Source organism: Diplotaxodon limnothrissa, linkage group LG23 (genome assembly GCF_057381915.1).
Source record: "Diplotaxodon limnothrissa isolate DT_005_m linkage group LG23, D_limnothrissa_male_GT1.1, whole genome shotgun sequence".
Lineage (NCBI taxonomy): Eukaryota > Metazoa > Chordata > Actinopteri > Cichliformes > Cichlidae > Diplotaxodon > Diplotaxodon limnothrissa.
This window is the reverse complement of record NC_140617.1, coordinates 14,453,394-14,464,215: the sequence shown is the minus strand read 5'-3', so window position 1 is coordinate 14,464,215 and position 10,822 is coordinate 14,453,394.

The window sequence follows — 10,822 nt, the reverse complement described above, 5'->3', positions numbered from 1 at the left end:
AGAGAGCGTCAGATGTGGCTCACAGTGTTGATACTCCCCACAGGGGTGATCTCACTGAGATGAAAAGGAGACCACGGTGCTTCATAATGAAGCTGCTTGTCCTGTGGGAAAAAGCAATAGAGCCGCAGTGAGCACGGTGGTTAACTTCAGCCTGGGATTCGCTCTGTGTTCTCGTCTATTGACGTGACACTGAGCCGCAGAGAGGCCGGTTTCAGCCTGAGAGTTTACACAAAACATCCAGGCCACTCCAACATTCTCTCGGGCTCATATTCTGAGATCGCACAGCTACATGTGGCCTCGTCTGCCGTTTGCGATACGACGTTGCTCTCGCTTTACTGCACATGTTGTCTGTAAAAGAGAATGATGTTCAGTTAGCTGAGCCAACTGATCAGGGAAGATTAGAGTTCAGATTATCTGCAGATACAGAGAAGCTGCTCTAGGACTGCACACAGGGTGGCACAAAGATCTCTGAGTGAAATCTGCTAAATGAGTAAAAGGTTACTTACCTAAAGAGCCATTAAAGGAACACTTAAAGTCCACATTCTCCGAAAAACATGTTGATTCAGGATGCTTCTGAAAGTGATAAACTGATTTCCTGAACATCTAAAGTGCTTTTTTCTGGATCAGACACAACACACCAGTACACACAACTTTGTGCATCTGAGAAATTGCAAAGGTTTGCAAAATTTTAAAGTTATTATAATTATATAATCCAGGCCTGTCAAAGTCAGTTCAAATGCTTTAATTGAATCAAAAATGCATGCCCTGCATAGCCTTCTCATGTACAGTTTGATCCACATACTTCACCCAGGCCACAAAAGTGCTCCTTTGCCTTTCCATGATGGGAATCTGCACACCGTACAAAGAAACTCTACTGGATTGAGATCTGGTGACTGTGGAGACCATATGAGTATTATGAGCTCATTGTGATGTTCAAGTAGCCAGTTTGAAACGATCTGAGGTTTGTGACATGTTGCGATCAGAAAATGGGTACACTGTGGTCATAAAGGAATGCACATAGTCAGCAGCAATACTCAGACAAACTATGGTGTTTAAATGATGCTGAGCTCATACTAGTATTCCAAGAAATATTCCCCACACCACTGCCGGCAGCCTGAAATGTTGATACAAGGCAGGATGGATCTGTGCTTCATGCCAAATTCTGACACCACCACTTGAAAGTGGCAACAGAAACTGAGGCTCATCTGACTAGGCATCCTTTTTCCAGTCTTCTAAAATCCAATGTTGAGAATTCCCATGTGAATTGCAGGCTCAATTTCCTGTTCTTAGTTGATAGGAGTTGCACCAGGTGTGGTCTTCTGCTGCTGTAGGCCATCTGCTTCACAGTTCAATCTGTTGTTTGGTGTGTGTGGACTTACTGTTGTTTTCCTGTCAGCTCAAAGAAGTCTGGTAGTTGTCCTCTGACCTCTGGCATCAACACGGCATTTTCACCTCAAGTCACTTAAATCTACATTTTTCCATATTCTCTCAGATTCTGTACTTCAGCAGGTCATCTTGACAATGCCTAAATGCAAATTGTTGCTGTAAGTAAAAGAGTAAAAATCTATTTCCAAGTAAAAGAAATAGATTTTTCATCATGAATTTTTCTTAAAATTTTATTAAGAATCTAAAATAATATATGGATTGGATAACAAGGGACAAATTTGGCTCCATGGCCTTGAGTTTGGCACATGTGGCATAATCAAAGCTAAAGAAGAGTTTGCAGATCATAGCGCAATCATGCATGCTATTCATGTGAATATACTAGAAAATATAGTATTGTTTGTTTCTGATGTTTACTGATTTTTGGTACCAAAATAATTTACAAATGGGTTATTTGTAAGCAAACACCAAAAGTTTTTAATTAAACTTTAACTGAGGATGTCATAGCACATCTGTGCTCACATTTGGCCAAGTAGGCGGTACTCAATAGTAAATAGCCCAAGATTTATATAGCAATTTTGCATTCTTACTGACCACTCAAAGTCAGGCAGTGTTTTCCACTCACTACTGCACAGAATCTGGTCACAGGAGCAGAATGGCAGCATACACTATCATTTCCATAACAGTGTAGCGTCTCTTTTGTAAAGTGAAAGGAAGTGGGGACAATGCATCAGTCATAGGTAGGGGTGGCTGATTTAGAGTTTAGAGTAAGTTCATTTAGAGTAAAAAAGCGCTATATAAGAATGAGTCCATTCATCTTTTTACAGTCTATGGTGGAAGAAATTGGCTAGGCTGTGTCCTAAGCTGTCACCAGTCCTGTACTCATTCCTCTTTCTCATCGTGTGATCAGCCTCATGTGCATACATAGTCATCTCTCCCCAGTTGTGTTTATCAGATCCTCTGTTGAGATTCTAGTGTTTAACCCGTCTTGCTTCCTGGTTTTGGTGCTGCTTAGGATTCCCTTTTAAGTTTGGCTGTGTTTTTGAAAGTATCACCGGCTTGTTAATTGTTAATAAGTTTTGTGTTTTTGACTGAGCTTTTGCTTCTGCATTTGGACATCCTGACTTGTGGCTAATTATAACACCACAGCCGTGCTGACACTCTGATTGTGTGGCCAGCAAGTAACATATTGAAAGACAGATGTAGCAACTGTGACATCACCCATTTGTCTGTGAAACTTAGATTGGTTTTTACTACAGCTGAACAGTGAAGCCTGCCTAGGATTTGCTACAGAGAACCAAACCCTTTCTTTATACCAGGGTGTGAAGCTTTTTCTTTTCTGGAGTCTGTCCCATGGCCAATTGTGGAACTGCAGCTTTGGCACTTCCACACTGGCTTCATTTGTCCAACCCAGGAGGTCTCTGCTCACATTTTATCCCCTTTATTGCTCAAAAGGTGCTAAAAGCTGTCTGTCTCTTCCCCAGCCACTATACTTAACTGCGTTAACAGATTACTGGTTGTACATGGCTGTACCTACACGTAGCACGCAAAATTATGTTAAATACCATCTAAATCTCCTGTGGAATGCAGATAACCACATTTTATTTTCGCATTGTTCGTTGATTCGATTGCTCAAACATTTAATAGCAGTGAAGCCTGGAGGTAAATTAGACACGAAAAGAACAACAAATAAGAATCCAGCCGACCACATTCAGCTCACTACAGAGCAAATCACTCCACTTTATGGTTATGGTAGAATACAGTTGTGCAATATGTAGCAGAAATGGTATGAAAATAAGCACATTCAGAATGACTAAAGTTTCATCAAACCCTTCAATCTGAGGTCACGGCTGCGTTGCTTTGTTTTGTGGTATGCTGCGGTGGTTCCAACTCGACTTGGGTCACGAAACAATGAAACAGCCTGAAGTGTTTAGCTCGATATTCCCACGTTAAAATGTGCCTCACTTCATTTATTTGGGGGTATTGATCGCATTCATTTATCGTTTGTAATTAAACAGAGAACAAGCAAGCTTAGGTAAACAGAAATCAACAGCTCAATAAATGCTTCATCTGTGTCAGAGGGGTTAGTTAAAACCTCTGCTGGAAGTTTCTGATTTTTCCGGAGTAAGAAATTTGAAAAATATGTCAGCAACAATACAGTGGCCTGAAGTTTTAGACATAAAAAGAAAGCAGAGTGATACTAAGTCAGAGTCCATTATCCAAACTTCAATATTAGAGATATTTCTTGGTTTTTTAAAGTGACACTCCACATTTTGGGAAAATGTAATTATTTGTTTTCCATCTCAGGGTGACATTCGAGGTTGATGTGTCAATGCGCATTAAATAAACAGAGCTGAAGTTAGGTTTAGCCTAGCTTAGCATAAAATAAGACATATAAGGAGCTGCCGGCAATACTTGTATTGCCGGCAGCTCCTTACTAAGTACTAAGTATACTAAGTAAAAAAGTATACTAAGTAAAAAAAAAAACCCACACATTTAAAGCTGTTGTATTTAGAGAGCTGTTTAGTGATAAGGTGTTATTTGGTACTAAAACAGGAAAAGCTCATTTTGATAGCAAAACAAAGACTGTCTAAGGAGTTTGTTCCATTGATACTAGAATGGGACATGAGCTGATAAGGTTTACTAGAATTAGGGTTTGATACCCTTGTATATATGGTTCCAATCAAGCAACAACCCCCAAAGGTAAAAAAGGAAGCTTCTTGAAGCTTTTTTCAATGGCCACTTCAGGCAGCCATCAAAAAAAATGAGTCAGTCCCCACAGACTCTGATTTGCTGTTGCCTTCTAGTTTTACAGTATTTTAAAGGAAGTTTATGTTAAGTTTTGGCTGTTGTTTATTTTTTTAAAGAATCCCTCTGGATACTGGAGGTAAGGGCATGGCCACTTTGATAAACAGGTGTTCAGACACAAGCAACTGGAGCTGATCACAATAATTCAAGTCACTTAACTGAACCTCTGGTCCATCACTGTCTAATGGCCTACACTGGAATGATTTGCTCACAGCTGTACCAAAAAACTGTTTTCTATGTCGGAGGAAAGTTTTACGTTTGTGCAATTTCGAATTATTTCTTTTTATAGAGATCTTTTTAATTAGATCAAGCAATCTTGAAAACACCAGTAATTTATGTCGGCATTCTTTTCATTATGTGGGTAAATGGATATTAAAAAGGCAGTGGGTTCGTCACTAGTGCCTGGAACAGGATTCACTGTGTTAACAAAGAAATTGGAGAAGTTTGTTGCTGAGAGAAGTTGGTGGTGAAAGGGTCTCTTCAAATCTATGCAATAATCTTATAGATCCAGCAAAAAAAACCCCAAATGAATAATTAAATTACATCCACGTGGGATACAAACTTGGGAATCCTGGTTGAAAGCATCATGTCCGATTTACATCACTGCAAGCTACTAACGTAGATGTAATTAAAGCTCATTGTTTTGGCCCGGAGCTCTATTTCTTTGGTTCAGCCTCAGTTCTCTCATTAGACAACAAAATGCTAAAGTCACCTTGAGCTACCTGCCCTGGACAAAACATGAAAAACTATCTAGTGAACACAGTGGAGCATTTACAACTAAAGATTTCCACCTGCAGTCAGTTTATAAACTGAAGCATGAACTGGAGTTTGAGCTACTGCCCTCAGGTCGGTGTATTAGGACATTTGTTTGGTGGGCCAAAACATGTCTCTCTTATTCTACGGATTATTGATGGCAAATACAACTATGATCTTGGTTTCGACGCTACATTGAATCTTTGGCAGACATGGTGTGTATTTCCATTTCCTGCAGTTGAATTTACTGAGATGGCGTTAACTCTCGCAAGGCTACATTCTCTATGTCTAACTTAACTAACCACCCAAGACCACCTAACAGTACTCTTTTAAAACAAACTGTCCCAGCAATGCTAGTCGCCTGTTTCCAGCATTAAGATCAAAGTTACACCTCTATTTACATCTCTTTACCGTTTGACCTCATCAAATTCTTCATGCTGGATTTTAAAACTCATCGTAAAACACATTTATACTCCTTGGCCTTCGATGTATTTAATCATTTTTGTGTACATCACTTTGTATCTCCTGTGCCTGCTGAAGTTAAGTTAAAGTGCTTTATATATAAAGTTGGTATGTTATGTTGCTTTTTGGGAGAAGCTAAATGGTTTGAATCAGAAAAGTTTTTGCATTTTAAATCTATTTAAAGGGAAAATGGGGAGACTACCGTGTTTGGACAGTACTGGTTACTTCCATGTAGGTCATAAATCATCACAGGACAAGAAGATTTTTGTTATAAGTTGCTCCTACATACTATTTCCTTTTTCTTTTGGTGGCATTATTGGTGGTTTGTCACTTTCATATCCTCACACGATATCTAAATCTATTTTTCTTTCAACAAACATTTTGTCATTTGATGCTTTTCTAAATAAAAGGGGGACTTTTGCTCTCCTAAATTAACCGTGCTAAGTCTGTACAGGTCAGGATTGAGAGACAGACGTCTTTCGTAAAGCTACGTAATGAAACCATCTAGTCATGACATTTTCCTATAAATGTAATGGATTTTGTACGTTTTTTGATGGATCAGGGTGCACATTTCCAAATGCACCCGAAGCCCTTGACAGTAATGAATGTGCACAACAGAGCCAGAAAACATTTCAGTGACGGGAGAGGAGGGGGGGGGGGAAGAGAGGGAGAGAGACGTGAAATGATGGAATTCAGACTAAATGACAGAGAAGCAAAAACAGCCTTTCCTTTAAGTGCTTTAATCGTTGGATAATTGCTTCTACACACTATTTCAGACTCTCTGCATGCGCACACGTACAAACACAAACAGAACACCATGTGCTGCCTCTAACAACGTTGCTTTAATGAAATGTCGCGAATCCTTAATGAGTCTCAATGTCTTGTGATAAATTTCATAATTATTCAACCCCACGCAACTGGAGCGGGAAATTCATCAGTCAAAGCAAATTAGTTGGGATCCATTAGGGTTCAGTGTCTTGTAGGGACATTCACTTTATTAGCTCCTTACACCCATTGCAATAATTGGGAGCATATTTCATTTGGCTCTAACCCCACTTTACTGAATGACTGCTCTTTCCCGTTTTATTTACAGCGATGTGCTGTGTGCTGCATACTGTTCTTCAGTCTCTGTGATACAGTACGGAGCAGCGTGAGTGACAGCGCTGCTTCTTTGTTTCGATCTTGCTGTTTATTTTGGGAGTGGCATTTCTTCTACTTTGCTCGTTTTCCTTTCAGTGAAGCACAAGGCCGAATCTACCTGTGCCGTCTTTACCGATTCATCTAAAACTTCAAATGAAGCAAGTGGAGAGAAGCAGTGATTAAAACAAGTCAATAATGAAAGAGGGTTTTGTCTGTTTGTGAGGAGACCGCAGTCCGATCATGCAGGTCCTTGGTGATCAGTGGGACATGGCAGAGGGGATAATTTCTTTAAGATGACTGACGGTGGTTTCCACTCACAGATGCCTCTCTTGTTTGTCCTGGGGGTGCCTCGGGGTTCGCCTTCCCCTCGCTCCTCTGCCTCTTTTTCTGACAACCTGCAGACATCTCAGACGAGCTGCATTCTTCCCACAGAGACACCAAGTCTCAGACATGAAAGAGTGAGCGGGGAAGTGTCTCTGTTTAGTGTCGAGGCCATGGGAAACTGATGTTGGAGAGAAATGAGCACAAGGGTTCAGGTGTTGGCTGTCTTTGAGTGAAAGACCTTAACATGCATTACTTTGTATTACTTTGGCTCTACTTTACTGCAAACTCCAAGGACCTTCAGCTGGGTAATGAATGTCTCAAAAGTTTAAAGGTTCAGTCAGTGTTTTTTGAGCTTATTCAATGGAAAAAAAGAATATGGTACTACTGAAATTACTTATTGTCATCAGATTAGACATGCAACCCTCCTCTCTCTGGACAGCTGGCAAACCTGCTAAACAACAACACCAGCTGGTCCTAAACTAACATTGCATCACCTAATGTTAGACTCCAGTGTCCCCCCAAAAAATCACACTTTGCCTCTGATAAACAGTTTGATTATTCTCAAATAGTATGAAAGTTTTGTTTTTAAGTATCCGAATCCAAAATTTCAACTTGGATCCACTTCAAACACAGTTTCGCTAACCCATGCTAACACTGGCAAAAACAGCAGTGCTTAAGGACTGAAAAGTTCAGAATATCCTCAACAACTCAACTCTGTCATCAGAGAGAAATGAGTTTCACTGACTCATATTGACCTCTTTACAGTCCAAATAGTGGATACTTGGTATATTGAAAGCTTAAAGCTGAGGTAAACAGCTGACTGACAGCCAACACTCACTACAGATCAAAAGCCAACAGAGTTGGTTGTCTTACAGTGGCCACCATAGCTAGGATTATGCACTTCAATTTAAAAAAAAAAAGCCAGTTTTTTACATCATTGGTTATTTGTCCAGATGTTTGCTTGTCAGGTGCCTTTTGTAGATTTATTAATGACTACAGTGTGTCTGGAGGTAAAGAAGATCTTATAGCACTGGAAAACCTCACTGGGAGGATGGGTGGGTATCTTCAGTGTGACTTTAACACAAGCATGCTTATAAATTAAAATCTGCAGATGTTCAGTGGATTATGTTGATGAAGCTGTTTCAAAACTCACAGTTTTGTTTTGTTTTTAATTAGCTGACTTGTTGGTATTTACATACCACTAAAGTGCCTCTGTGCACTCATTTCCTGTTTTCATGGCTTCGTACAAAACCTGTATGCACCAGAATGGATGAACAGGAGCAGCAGAGTTTAGGTTTATGATGACCAGAGGCAGAATTTTGTTTTATCCAGATAACTTTTGGATTAATCCTGAGTTTTCAGTATTTCGGGTATCAGGGAATATCACCTTGGTAAATTGTGTTGTGAACCAAGCATGCTCTAGAGAAAGTTGGGTTACAGATTAGAGATCAACAGGTATCACATCACTGCCTTCTGACCAATCAGTTCTCTGGAAAATCATGTCACCATTCCTAGAGTGTGCTGACAATAGAAGGGTCTAAAGTTTTCTAATAGCATCTTATGAATATATAAGTATAGAAATTCATAAGAGGCAATTGTATTATTTTATTCTTTTCCTGTTGGCTACAAATGATTTTACAACAGTTCTATTGTTGCATAAACATTAAGATCCTAAAACAGAGCAGCTATTTGTACTTGCTGACCCGCAGACTCATTTTGAATTCTGTTTTTATATTTATTCTTTACTTATTCTTTATTTTTAAACATGACTGAGGCTGCAGCTGAGAGATAAAAAAAAAGAGTGTCTTTTAAAGATGAATTTATTAGATACTCAATTATAATCTAACAGTATCTTCTGTGTCTTAATGACAGAGCTGTGATATTGATAAGTCAACCAACTTTTGTGTTGGTTGACTTTTTTAATAGGCTTCATACGACAACTAGCTTATTTCTCAACAGGTGGTGCTTTTCCAGTCTTATTGACAAAAGTGGACCATCTGTGTTGCTTTCATTCTGTATTATCTTTGTAACCTCTTCATTTGTAAAATTTATAGTTCATTTCTTATTTTCAGCTGCCGGTCCAATAGTCAGCGTGACTGGTCAGATGCTGCCAGCGGCATGCGTGAACATGCTCATAGTCAGAACCCTGGGTTAACACTAGCGCTTTGATAACCAGGTTAATGCAATCACTTATTCTGACTACCGATGTTAGGGCAAGTCAAAGCGGATAACACAACCTTTTGCCCGATGACGTTCCATTTTGGTAACCCTGAGTCAACCTTTTGCCAGCTTTGCATTAAAAAAAATTATGTGTTTAAATTCATCTGAGGGCTGCAATTTTATCTCAACTGTCTTCTTGATATCACAAGTATGTTTAGGTCCACGGTAATCACAGCCTTGATTACAAGCCAGTGATTACCGTGAATGGTGCACATACAACATGCACGCATTCTCAAATCAACCAGGCCAGGATTCTCTTGTCAATGTTACCACGTTAACAGGAAAAAAATCACTTACTTTAAAATGTTTAGTTGAGTTATAAACTCATCAGCCAGTTTATAAGGTACACACGTTCAGCTCCTCATTAATGCAAATATCTAATCGCCAATCACATGACCTGCTGAGGTTTTCAAACTAAGCATAAAAATGGGAAAGGTGATTAAGTGAATTTGAATGAAACTTTGTTGTCGGTGACCAGATGGGCTGGCCTGGTTATTTTCAGAAACTGCTGATCTACTGAGCTTTTCCTATATAACCATCTCTAGATTTTACAGAGAACGCTGTGAGAAAATATCCACCGAGTGTTGGTTCTCTGGGTGAAAATGCATTATTGAAACAATAGGAGAATGGCCAGACTGCTTTGAACTAATAGGAAAACAAAATCTTGTGTCTTGAAGCAAGATGAGCTACAGCAGGAAACAACCATACCGACCTCTGAGGAATGCTTCCAATACCTTGATGAATTTTAGTAACAAAGAATGAAGGCAGTTCTATTCAATTCATTTCAGTTTTCTTTATACAGCGCCAACTCACAGCAACAGTCACCTCAAGGCGTTTTATATTGTAAGGTAGACCCTATAATAATACATACAGAGGAAAAACCCAACAATCATATGACCCCCTATGAGCAAGCACTTTAGCGAAAGTGGGAAGGAAAAATTCCCTTTTAACAGGAAGAAACCTCCAGCAGAACCAGGCTCAGGGAGGAGCGGCCATCTGCCGTGACCAGCTGGGGTGAGGGAATTAAGACAGGATAAAAGACATGCTGTGGAAGAGAGCCAGATATAATAACAAATATGATTCAATGGAGAGATTTCTGAAGGCAAAAAGATGTCCAACCTAGTACTAGTAAGGTATACCTAATGAATTGGCTATGAAGTGTATATAGAGATAAAGCTTTTTGAAGATGTTTGGCCTAAACCTTTTAATAACACTTGATATCTTCCTTTAAATTTACTGTGGTTTGTGCCTAAGACCAAAAACATACAACAAAGACTGATTATAAAAATGTTTAATTGGTGCTAAATAAAATACATCTAAATCATTTTTCTTATTAAATTTAATAAGGAACTTTGGCCAAGTATTTCTTAATGTCTTTATCTCGTGTCTTGTCCATTTATTATGTGAAGCAGTCATGTTTGCAGTCGCAATCTGTGGATATATTTTTCATTTAAGTAAAAGGATTGCGGGATGAGACTCTGCTCAAAGTTGAAGGGCAAACTCACTTTCACACTGAAGCATTTTCTGAGTTATCAGGGGACACTGAACACTCCACAGCAGCTGAAGGCCCTTCACCGAGGCCTTGTTGTAGCATCTTAATCTCATTCTGCCCACATCATGGCCATGTTTGTCCAAAAAGCCTCTGCTGTGGAGCTGACCTGATTGGAAGGTAATAAAAATCTAAGTCGAACAAAGGAAAAGAAATAAGCTACACTGAAGCACACACGCACAC